Here is a 13,208-nt window from a genome sequence, read left to right on the forward strand (position 1 = left end):
ATGGAAAATCAGAAGCAACGATGGTACCGCAAAATCCAGACCTAAGACAACATAGAAAACTAATGAGCTCTTTCTACAACGATACAGACAGAAATTGAACCTGGGACCTTGGAGTGGTGTACCGATGTGTGTGTGACCGATGTACTACACTAATCGACTACTTAGGTCGCCAAGATTCAGCAAAAAAAAAATAAGAGGATATTAGCATCTTTTACTTTTAAGTATTGTTGGAAGACACTGATAATATCAATCACTAAGTATTTAGTTCAAATGGATGAACTTATTATATTTTTGTTAGGTGTAATTGAATTTTTTTGGTATAGAGATTGTATTTATATGTTATAAGTATAAAACAACATTAGAAAGATAAAACAGTACAGGGTATAAAACGCCTCCCTGTGGTACCCCAGAATGGAGAACATCAAGAACATAGCAAGTGAAATTGTAAGTGGCGATATAAATTACATAGGCAGTATGCCAAAAATATGTCCACAGATAGAAAAAAATAATCAAATATATTGCCATACCAAATATAATTCCAATATCTACTATATTGGAATTATATTCGTCAGGTTTGTTCTGCGTAGTAAAAAGGTATTTCTCTACTCTGATGCAATCACATATTATATTAAGAAAGCAATATTAGACATTTGTTGAAGTAGCTAATACCAATGTTACTTTCATATCCGACCGCGAACTACCGTATACGTTATTCCAATAAACCACGATCATAAAATATATCACCCCTATCCAAAGGAATAGAGGCGTTAAAATATACAAAAGAAAACGATATAACTCTCCATTCGAGTTTCACTTTATGTCAGAACTCGTAAAACGTAACGGCAGGTACAAACGCTATTTAAGGGCCAGCAGGCCAATAAAACTGGGGGTTAATATATAAGGCCTTTATTATATCGTAGATATTGTCAGTATGCGATCAATAAAAATGTTATAAAAAATCAAATAGTATTGTGAAATTCCTTTTATTTTTACACATTTTTCCATAAAACGGTAGAAATCTACTTATGAATAATGCACCTACATATAACACCAGAAAATTTTATGATGTGACTCTGTATTGTTTTTGTAATTCTTTCTATTGTCGCATATAAATATACTACTAGTAATCTCCCGTGGCTTCCCTATCGTTTTAATTGGAATTATGTTCCTTTGCTACTTAATTAGGAAAATTAGACAAGAGCTTGAAATTGATATTAACACAAATTTCTCGATTTCTCAGGCACCTTAACTATATTTGAAAACTGTATTTTTAATAAACGTTTTTCCAATCTATTTCTAATTCTGAACCTATCTATTAAACCTATATATTCTGGAATGTTTTTCTCCATGATTCGAGAGACAGTATTTATTATTCACAACAGGATCCGTAAATATGACAATTATTCTGATCTAAATGAGAAACTTCTGAATCACTTTTTTAGTCAATTCAATTATATCGGATACTATGTCAAAAATACTAAACAATTTTATACATCATAATTCACCATGATCATAAAATGAATATAACCTTCAGTGTAATACGAGTTGAAGTCATCTTTGGTCTTCGTTTTTTATATTTATGTGTATATAATATATATATATTTTTTATTTTGTAGACTTTTCTTCTTGGTTTGAAGATCCTTATTAGCATAATAAAAGTATGTGTTGAAATAAAACTAGTTTTAACGGATTTAAGACGCGTATTTTAATTATTTTTATCATCCCGACGTTTCGAGCACTTTACAGCGTTCGTGGTCACGTGTAGACTGAAAAAAGTATGTGTTCTTAAGTTTGACATACCCTTTTTTCTAGTAATACTTAGATATTATATAAGTTTTGAAAAATAAATTGCATTGATATTGACAAAAAAAAAATTAGTTTTTTAATAAGAGTTTGATATAATAAAAAATATTTTTTTATATCTACGTATAACTAGAAAAATAAAAATATTTTATATTATATCAACTATTATTATTTTTATATTTAGACACTTTTAATTAGCACTAGTTAATCTAACTTAATTAAGTTATTTCCAGTTAGATTATCATAGCAATTTAAATTGAAAAAAGTAAGCCGCCTACCGAGACGGGCTCCACATAGTTCTACCAACTAGAAAATTTATAGCCACGCAAATTAATTAAGAAACTATCATGACGATCTAGCCGTTCCGATAAATCTTATTGCAGGCCTCAGATGTTTTATTGCATTCGGCAAACTAGCTCATAATTGAATTAAAAACTGTCCTTTGTATGGAGTTATACCATTACAAAGTATAAAACAAAGCCACTTACAGCAGTCTGTCCCTATATATGCTTAGATCCTTAAAATTATGCGACAGATATCGATGCGGTTTTTTTTTAATTGATAGATTGATTCGAGAGAAAGGTTTTTGTATATAATACATGAACAATAAACTTAAGAAACATTAATAATATCAAAAGTTTCTAAAGTGATTTGACAGTATTTTACCCGTGATAAGCCGGACAGATCGTTAGTATAGGATATTATTAATACATAGGGCTTTCTGTAGGTTGGGGAAAACGCGTTCTAGAGTGGACACCGCGTCTCAGCAAACGTAGTGTAGGACGTCTTCAGGCACAGTGTGTGACGATTTACGCAAGGCGGCTGGCAGGAGCTGGATGCGAGTAGCCGGAGAAAGACCACAGTGGCGTGCACTTGGAGAGGCCTATGTCCAGCAGTGGACGGGTACGGGCTAATGATGAAGGGCTTTCCGTAATTATACAAGGATAAGTATTTTTATGCCATCGTATAATGTATCCGAAAATAAGTAGTTGTCGGAATGTGTTTTTCGGTTGTTCAAAAAGTATTTTCTTATCTGTTCATAATCCGCACTAACTCCGGTAAACCATCTGGTCACAAAACATGAGAAACTCACGCACTTATTACAACAACCCCGAAGGGACCGAGGGTAGGTCTTGTACGTGAGGAAGGCATATAATTCAACTTGATTCTACGTGCCTGATAGTTTAGATAAGGTCAATACACAAACATTCTTGTATCAGTATAGTACTGATGATTGCTTAATAAAGTTTCAAATTGTCTAGAACGTAGCGATGACAAGTGCCTTTTACTTCGTGGGTTCTATACATCGTCGTAAAAATCTTTTATGACAGACGTCCAAATTTTTACAAATCTTCATTCTGTTATTTATTGGGAGTTACAATTTTTATTTTTCCAAAATAGTTTGTACAATTTTTTTTATTTACTACTAGCTATGCTCGCGAATTCGTGTGCATTTGATTTTACCAAAAAAGTTATTGTTGTAGCCTAAGTTACTCCTTAATACATCAGCTTTCTGCCAGTGAATTTGAAGTCAAAAACGGTCAAGTCGTTCCAGAGATTAGCCGGAACAAACCGACAAATAGTGACAAATGTGATAAAAAATGTTATATGTATCGTGTATACAGATATGTGTATTTAGTAAATAGCGGTTATTTTAATGTTACAAACGGACACTCAAATTATATACATATGTAGATGAAGATGAGGTCGAATCCAAATTATTTGTCAGATATGTCCATCGGTATATAGATGTCTACGTGGGCTATACATATGAACCTACGTATTTAATGAATTCATAACATACTAATAAGAATCATATTTAGCTTTCTACTTATAAATATTGATAACGATCCTAAAAAATATACGAAGTTTATCATGGAATTCTTCTGTTTTAATAAAAGAATATACTATGTGTTAGAGAAAAGTATATAGAAACAGTTTAGTTACGACTATATGAGAAAAGAAAGGGTAAGTGGAACAAATAGGCGGCAACGAGACAGCTCAGAGCAATCTCGCGACGGTAATATAGAGACGGGATTGCTGTTGCAACATTCTACATTGCTCTATGTACGAGTAAGTAGCTACGAGTCTTCATGCACTGAGTTTTTCATTACTTCTGATATCTTGAGACTTCATTCGATTTAAAGAAAGTTATCATAGTGATATTATAAAGGTATGTTTACATTTATTTGTTTATTATTTATATTAACTACTTCTGTGATTATAGAATATTGATTTGACAGTTTCAATTAACTTAATAAAGTAGGTATATATAAAGATAAGTATACTGTATATTTTTTGTCAACGTGTTCAAAGTATTCGCACAGTCAGGTAAATTAGTAGAAGGAATTGTGACCACCTGTAAAAAGATGACATGCTTTACGGAGCACTCTCCTATAATTTAGATTTAGATATTTATAAGGAAAAATCAGTAGATGTTGGTGTGAAATTTCACGTTCATATAATTTCGTTCAAGTATTTTTGATGGTTGAGCCATCTTTAACGATTGAATAAAAATAAAATGAGGAAGTTACATTCTGGTTTGTGTGAGATTTAAATTTAAATTAATTAAAAAATAATGTTTAACTTTTCAAACTTTTATTTGAAAATATAATGCTTAATATACTTAATTTGTATAGGTTTCAGTCGAAGTAAACAAGATCACATTCAGGTCATCAGTTTAGTAAGCACGTGCTCACTTTCTTTTTTTTTATGTTATACCTGGTTGTGTAGGAAGATTACAAAAACCTACAAAAACCTAAGGGTGTTGCATCACGTGTATTTGTCATATATTTAACCAGCTTGCACTGGATCATCGTGAAACTTATGGAGACGGGAAATAGAATACCTGAAGCTAAGTGAGCACCATTGAGCATAGACATTAGTGCTGTAAGAAATATTAACCGTTTCCTACGTCAGCGTAGAGAATTAAGGTTACTACGGGAACATATCTTTAATTAGTATTGCTGATTTTCGGTACAATGTCTGACATTTGGGGTATCTCACAAGGTAACATCTGTTTATGAAAGTGTAAAGCAATAGCCTATAAATATTCCATATAATAAAATATAGGGGAAGGGAAAGTTTCAGAGCTTGTTCAAGCATGTTTGTCCACTGTGTGGTTTGGTGGATACAAAAGTATCTTCAACAAATACAGACCTCCTCAAAATTTTTCCATCAACACCGAACACCGAATGAACGAACATCCATATTTTAATTTAAAATGATTTCTTCTAACCAACAGACTGTCAAGGCTCTCTACAAAGGAAGCATTTGTTTGCACTATAATGGATCATTTTTGATAGTGGCTTGCGAATACCCATTTATAAATAGTGAAAATTTATCATTCTTCCTGTTTCCAGTTTTGGATAAAAACAATATTTCATTCTGAATGTCAATACCTGTATAGCAGAGCGTTCGCTTCGAGGTTCGTTGTTTTGTTAGAGTAATTTACAGCTTCGGTTTGTTTTTACATGCGTATGCAAAAACAAAAATTTGAAATTCAATATTGGTTGTGTACGGCGCCATCTGGCGGTTTCATGTGCGCGCAGTTTATATAACATTGTTATGTAGAATTTGAATTATTTACGAATAGGTACTGTTTTCGGTGTGTATTTTTTTATTTAACATTTTAACATTTTTAGAATGAGTATTACTTATTTTAAAATATATGTTTTAAAATAAGAAATCCTATAAAGACAAAACTAGTTCCTTAACTGGTACGATAGCAACATTATTTAAATAATAATAATCAGAAATTTTAATTATTTAAAATGTATCCACACAGATAGTACAGATCTTAATATTAAATGAAGATTTTAAAAAGTATACATTCATGCGAAAAAACATAAGCTACAAATAAGGCATATCAATTTGCTAACTATTTGTTGAGGTAAATAAAATACATATAAAGTTATTTGTATTTTACTATCTAATTTAAATGAAGGAAAATATTTACTCCTAACTTTATTGCTGGTTCTTCTCCGGTAGAATCTACTAACAATTCAAAAGATATTTAATGAATCTTAAATTGATTAAAACCTTGAAAAGTTTTTTATTTAATTAATTTGACTATAACAGTAAGATCATAGCCCACAATCTGCCTCAATGGTTTAAGGCGAAAGTTTTCCAACACGAACATAGCATCTTTAAGTACTCTCAGACTTTTAGGTTTCCTTACTATCAAAACTAGTGAAAAATCTGTAATGATTGCAGATATAACTTCGTTTAGTCAGAATGCGTGCTGTACAATCGAAAATTGCGTTACTATTAATAGTCTCCTATCGCTATATGCACTATTGCTGTTTACTATTTATTTAAGTATTATTATTGGAATATAATTATATCTAAACATTTAAATGGTGTTGGGAAGAGTTTGCGGGTTCAGCTATATACTATAAGCAAACATGTATGTATACTTAAAAGTAAAGTAAAGTAAGTAAAGTAACAGCCTGTAAATTTCCCACTGTTGAGATAAAGCCTCCTCTTCCATTAGGGAGAGGGCTTGAAACATATTCCACCACGCTGTTCCAATGCGGGTTGGTGGAATGCACATGTGGCAGAATTTCGATGAAAGTAGACACATGCAGGTTTACTCACGATTTTTCCTTCACCGCCGAGCACGAGATGAATTATACCATAAACACAAATGAAGCACATATATAAAGTGGTGCTTGCCTGGGTTTGAACCCGCAATCATCGGTTAAGATGCACGCGTTCTAACCACTGAGCCATCTCAGCTCAGTTTATACTTAAAAATTATACTAAAAAAATATACATTACTTTTTAAAGTTTATAGTAAAAACGTAAATAATGTCGTCAACGAAAAATGCAATATGGATCCCATGTTCGGTCTAATGGTAATAAAATATTTTAATTCAAATTTATAGCGCGCATTACGAACCTACGTGGCGCGATCGTGGCGAATATTTAAATCGTAAATTTAAACAAGCATTTCACATTTTTTCTAGGCTTTTAAACTTTTATCGCAACTGAACCGGTACAATATCTGGTATATTCTCATTAAAACTGGATATATCCAGATTTAAAAGGATATTTATCTGATGGCTGCCAAAAAGGGTGACGCTATATACTCGTATACATGTAAACTCTATTTATATATGAAAATTAATTGATATTAACACCTTGATCTTTCTGTGATAATTATTTGAGACCTAATTGAAAGTGACCGCCCATGGACATCTGCAACACCAGGGCGCTTACTAGATGGAAAAAAAATCTTGAAAGCTCGTATCGTTTGGGAAATCCCACTGTCAAAGGCTAGTTCGACAAAGTACTTGTGCCAGGTAGGAAAGGATATATTTTTTTTCACTATAGTATATTTCCGTATACAAGAATATCCACGAGAAGTATTCTTATATTATCTGTGACATTAATGATAATTAATTTTATTAAGGTGTTAAGACTATGACTAGACTATATTTATTAAGGCTTCAAAATATACATCGAGCGTCTAGTCCTTCAGATAGAGAGTGTATCGCGTGCCACCCACAGACTGCCAAATCTCTTGGGACCAAGGGAGAAAGTTCGTCATTTTTATGCCGATGTCGTGCACTCGATAGCCTCTACAGGATGGCCGTTCGGTCACAACGACTATCAGGCGTCCGTTTCTTCAGGACTAAGATCCAAAGTTCGCAGTGAAGAGTGGTCACCCTCATATTGCAAGGCTATCACACGGTATTCTATAAGGGGGGCAATAGTGCTTGAAAGATAAAGGCACTACGGATAATAAAGATGATAATATATTTACTGTAAGATTTTGAACGGAACTAGTAAACTGAATAAAAAGATTATAAATATGATTATTAAAATTTTCAGAAAGTATGTTTCCGATATATGTAACCGGTTTTATATAAGCCATCGGCTATAGCGTTGTATTTATATTAAAATACAGCTGCATTATATGTTATATTATATGATAAATACAAATATTTAAATACTGCAATACAATATATCTGCAAATACAAATAAGAGCCGTATGGAATATCGGTGAAGTTATCAAGTTTAATTTAAAATTTTTTATCAAAAATATTTCAATAAGCTTCAAACAAGAATCCGGCTATATTAAATTCCTTTGATCGAGTTAAAAATTACTTTCCCACTTCAATTACCTCAAAATTTTAATTAAACAAAATTAAACCCTTTGAAAACTCGCATCGTGAAGAATGCGAACAATTTATAACGGGCTTATAAATAGTTTTCTTCGGATATCGGTGGTCCTCATATTTGAAAATTTTATAATTTTATTTACATATATTATATATATATATACTATTAATATAAATACGCGTTCTAATCACTGGGCCATCTCGGCTCTTTTGACTCGATTGGACTTTTGACTCGGCAGATTGCGGGTTCAAACCTAGGCAAGCACCACTGAATATTCATGTCCTTAATTTGTATTTATAATTCATCTCGTGTTTGGCGGCGAAGGAAAACATCCTGAGGAATGCATGTGACTAATTTCATGGAAATTCTGCAACATGTGTATTTCATCAATCCGCATTGGAACAGCGGGATGAAATATGTTCCAAACCTTCACCTCAAATGTAGAGGAGGCCTTAGCCCAGCAGTGGGAAATTTACAGGCTGTTGATGTTGTTGATATATGTAATTACAAAAGTAAGTCTATATGCTATCTCTTTGCGCTTCAACTGCTGAAGCAATTTAGATGTGATTTGATATGGAAATAGTTCGAGTTCCAGGATAAGGTACACACCGGAACTTTTCAATACATATCCGCAAATGTATTGGTGCTATATTGCACTATATATTACGATTGAAGTCGTTTTTATTCGTTAAATACTTTATATGAAAAGAATTAACAAACGACGATTTAAAAAATATATAATCACATATTTTCAGCGCAGCGAAAGTTTACGGGTATAAAATTTAGTCTAAGCATAACGTAGTGTACGTCGGGGCGCAGTTCCACATCGCGGTCGCCCGCGCCATTACGGGACCAACTTTTTTTATTCTTGATTATTTATATTTGCGCTGGGAAATGAGAAACTATTATTATACGATTTTATTTGTAGGCAACCTTTTTGTTATAATAGTTTTGTCGAATTTGCTAAATATTTTATAAGTGTTATTAAAGAACTATGTCACCTAGGTTTAGTGGCTTGCTAATAAGGCTGTGGTCCCCACATTCAAGCTTGAACCGATAAAAAACATTAAATTTTTCATTCAAGAAATTCTTCTTAAGCAAAGTTATTCCATGTCTGAACCAGAACCTTTCTATTTAACCAGAGCCTCAGAGCACCACTATATTTATGTACTTAATTCGTGTTATTAACTTGTTTATAATTCATCTCATGCTCGACGGTGAAGGAAAACATCGTGAGGAAACCTGCATGTGTCTAATTTCATCGAAATTGTGCCACATGTGCATTCCATCAACGATATGTTGTATATGTATATGGGATATGTTCCAAACCCTCTCCTTAATGGAAGAGGAGGCCTTATCCCAGCAGTGGGAAATTTACAGGATGTTATTTAACTTTACTTTTGTTTTCTTCTTAATACAGGTTTTCTTACACCACTGGTTGTGGAGTGGCTCATTGATGATATATGATTGTCTTTGAATATCGTTGGGATGTCCCAGCAAATTTATTATAAACATTTTTTGGGGGAGGGGATGGAAAGCACTGTGAGAGCTTGTTGTGCTATAGTAATAAAATGTAGATAAATACAGTTAATAGATGAGATAACGCTGTTCTGGAATAAACTAATTTAATTATGAAGTATGTTTGAATGTAATTTTAAATTCTTGTCCAGAATTATCGTCGAAGATTTGTCCTTTATTTATAATTGTTATAATGGAATATGATGATGTCTCGAGGACTTCTTTAATTAGTCACTTAAATCGTATTCGACTGTCGACGCTGTAGGCTAATTGCGTTAACGTCCTAGTCCTTACGTAACTCAACACTCGGACTCGGAAATACAAAACCGTATAAAACAACGATGAACGATGAACAATTTTTACTTTAGTTTTGATTATTATTAAATTTAATCAAACGACAAAAAAGAAGGTTATATATCAATCTATTTTTTTTCAAGGTGGCTCCACTATGTCTCATAGTTATGTTCGCATTGCTTGATATGAAATAGATTGATACTAATATCAACTTGAAATTATGCCATATATTGATATTTTGGAAATACATAATTTGAGCTAAAATGTTGAAGCCTTTCCAAGTTTTTTTAATAAGTCTGCTGTTTAATTCACATATGCTATAAAAGTCAAAGGCATAGGACACTATCATTGTTAATAATATAAAATCAAAATCAATCAAAATCAAAATCATAATAAACTTTATTCAAGTAGGCTTTTACAAGCACTTTTGAATCGTCATTTTACAATTAAGTGAAGCTACCACCGGTTCGGAAAGTAGATGCTACCGAGAAGAAAGTCAGCAGTTACTCATTTTCAACATTTAAAAAAGACAAACTCAAGTTAGCTAAATCCAATTATTTAAATTAATAAATCCTGTTTGGAAGTTAACACGTATTAACAACTCCCATCTATAATATTGATGAAAAAAAAATACGTTTGATACAATTTTTTTGAAAGAAGTAGGAAAATAGAGGATTATTTATCGTCAAATTACGACCTCTAGACGAACACTTCTTATTGTTCTTATAAAAAAATCTTTGTCATCTCCGCGAAAGAGATTCGATCCCGTGTTTAATTCTGGACTACAACTTTAACGCAAAAGGATGACACGGTCCCGGTCTGCTCTCATGTGGTTCTCATCAGCCACACCATAACATAGCAACCAATGCTTAGTTAGCCAATTATTGTGTTCTGTTTTGAGTGGTGAGTGATAATGGTTGCGAATTGGCGATATAAGGAATGTTTAGTATTTATTGTATTAAACCACCACTAACCGTCAGATGGCCCAATTATACGTCCACTTATATTAAATATGATCTATACCAATGCAACTATGAAGATACGTTACAGAATACCTAATAATATGTGATGTGTAATACCATTACATAGTATAAAACATTCTGTCCCTATATCCCTATTAGCTAGCTTAGATCTTTAAAACTATGCAACGAATTTTGATGCGGTTTTTTTAATAGATTCAAGAGGAAGGTTTTTGTATATAATACATGGAAAGTATAGTAAAGAATAACTGATACTTTTTGAACATTGTAATGTGATGTCGTAAAGAATCAAAATCAGTGGTATATTTAGTATCAGTATTGCATACGTGCGAAGCCGGGGCGGGTCGCTAGCTATAGATAAATACGAGAAACAATAAACGGCACAAAATTAGTGATAAAAAATGTATTTCGTAACACAATTAGTACAACAGTTTTGGCCGAAGAATAAGATAAAACAAAGTTCAGAACACATTTCATGAGGACGATAGTAATTCAATTACCGAGTTGTAAGAACTTTTCGAGGGACGCAGGGTACGCTCGAAAATTACATTTGTCCGCTATCTTCTTTGCATAATTCTACTTAAGGAGGTTCCGTTAGTTAATGTAACCTAAATTCGGTCAGTTATAAATAATTTATAAATATTGTCGCAAAGTGCTTTGATTATCATTAAATCAAATCAAATTGACGACCTCCGTGGTCGATTGGTGTGTACACCGGGTTTCTTGGGTACGCTACTCTGAGGTTCCGGGTTCGATTCCCGGCCGAGTCTATGTAGGAGGTTTATTAGTTTTCTATGTCATCTTGGGTCTGGATGTTTGTAGTACCTTCCTTATTTCTGATTTTCCAAAACACAAGTGCTTTAGCTACTGACATTGGGAACAGAGTAATGTATGTGATGTTGTCCTATATATAGTATTTATATATTTTTAAATTTAAATCTTCTAAGCGAGTTTTAGAACATGGATCTTATTCCGTGAAATGTACGTGTACAGTTTAGTTTAATTTACTAGAAGTCCTTACAATCTAGAGTCTTATATCACAGGTAACATCTATATCTAGTAAGGAGGCTTTACTAGATATAGATATACTATATTAAGTAAACGATTAAAGTCTTCGTGTTAGAGGGACTCGGCATGTTCTTATACTTCAATTCGATTGACAGTCAAACCAAGTTATACTGATCATTCACAATTCGTATAAGGTCGCTATTATAGCAGGTCGTTTGTCTTCCATACATTAATATAAATATTATTGCTCATTGTTCTTAGATACCTACCGTGCTATTAAGAGTTGTCACATCTTATGATCCTTCGCTTATTAGTTGAATGAAGATAACATTGCCAATGTACCAATCACTACCAATATATTACAAAGTAGCTGTAACCGCGACCTTGTATGCGTTTGAATTTAAAAAAAAAAAAAAATAGCATAAATTACTCCTGATTATATCACTTATCTGCCAGTAAAGGTCCTATCAAAATCGGTCCAGCCGTTCCAGAGGTTAGACGGAACAAACATATAGACAGACAAAAATTGTAAAAAATGTTATTTTGGTATATGTACCGTGTAAAAAATAGGCCTATTTTAATGTTACAAACAGACACTCCAATTTTATTTTATGTATATTGTATATATCTACATCAGATATTCTAATGTCAAACAGTAGTATTCAGTATTGTTATGTTCCGGAATAAGGCGTTTGTGTGTGCTAGTATAACATGCACATATAACATCTTACTTTCCAAAGTTGGTGTCGCATTGGCGATGTAATGAATGGTTAATATTTCTTAAAGCGCCATTGTCTATAGGCGGTGGTACTCGCTTTAAATCAGCTGGACCACTGACATGTCCACCTAACTTAATAATATAAAAAAATCTATGGGTGGTGGAGACTACTTACCATCAGGTGCTCGTCCGCCAATTATTCAATAAAAAATGTGATTCAGTTACTATTAACAAAGAAATACGTTAACGCGCCTACAAGAATATGTCCGCAAAAGGACTTTCTAGTGTCGTATAGGGTAACCATCAAATGCGACTAATGTTTAATATGTAAGCACTTAATGTTATTAATTCTTATGTTAATAAAGTATTTTCAATTTGACTGACGTTTAGTATTATTAAACACATTTAATATTATTGAATTGTATTTAATCGATTTTTTTCTATAATCACTCGTTCAGTGAATCGGTAGGTACTACTTAATATATCTTTGTCCCTGTTAGTAAAATGAGTAAAAAATAGATTTATTTTTTTAAAACTTACAAGAAAAAGGTCCAGCGTTACATAATATTTCAATGTAAGAAAAGAAAAAAAATTATGATCAAGTATTAGATTAGTTTATATTCTATGTTTAGAAAATCATAACTGACATCGATCAGGATAGTAACCGACTTATTTCATATTTTCTTCTGAACAAATTGTTCCACGTATATCAGGTGACAGACATCTTTATATGCCATTTCGTTTACTCTTTACTAGAT

Source organism: Vanessa cardui, chromosome 4 (assembly GCF_905220365.1).
Source record: "Vanessa cardui chromosome 4, ilVanCard2.1, whole genome shotgun sequence".
Taxonomy (NCBI): Eukaryota; Metazoa; Arthropoda; class Insecta; order Lepidoptera; family Nymphalidae; genus Vanessa; species Vanessa cardui.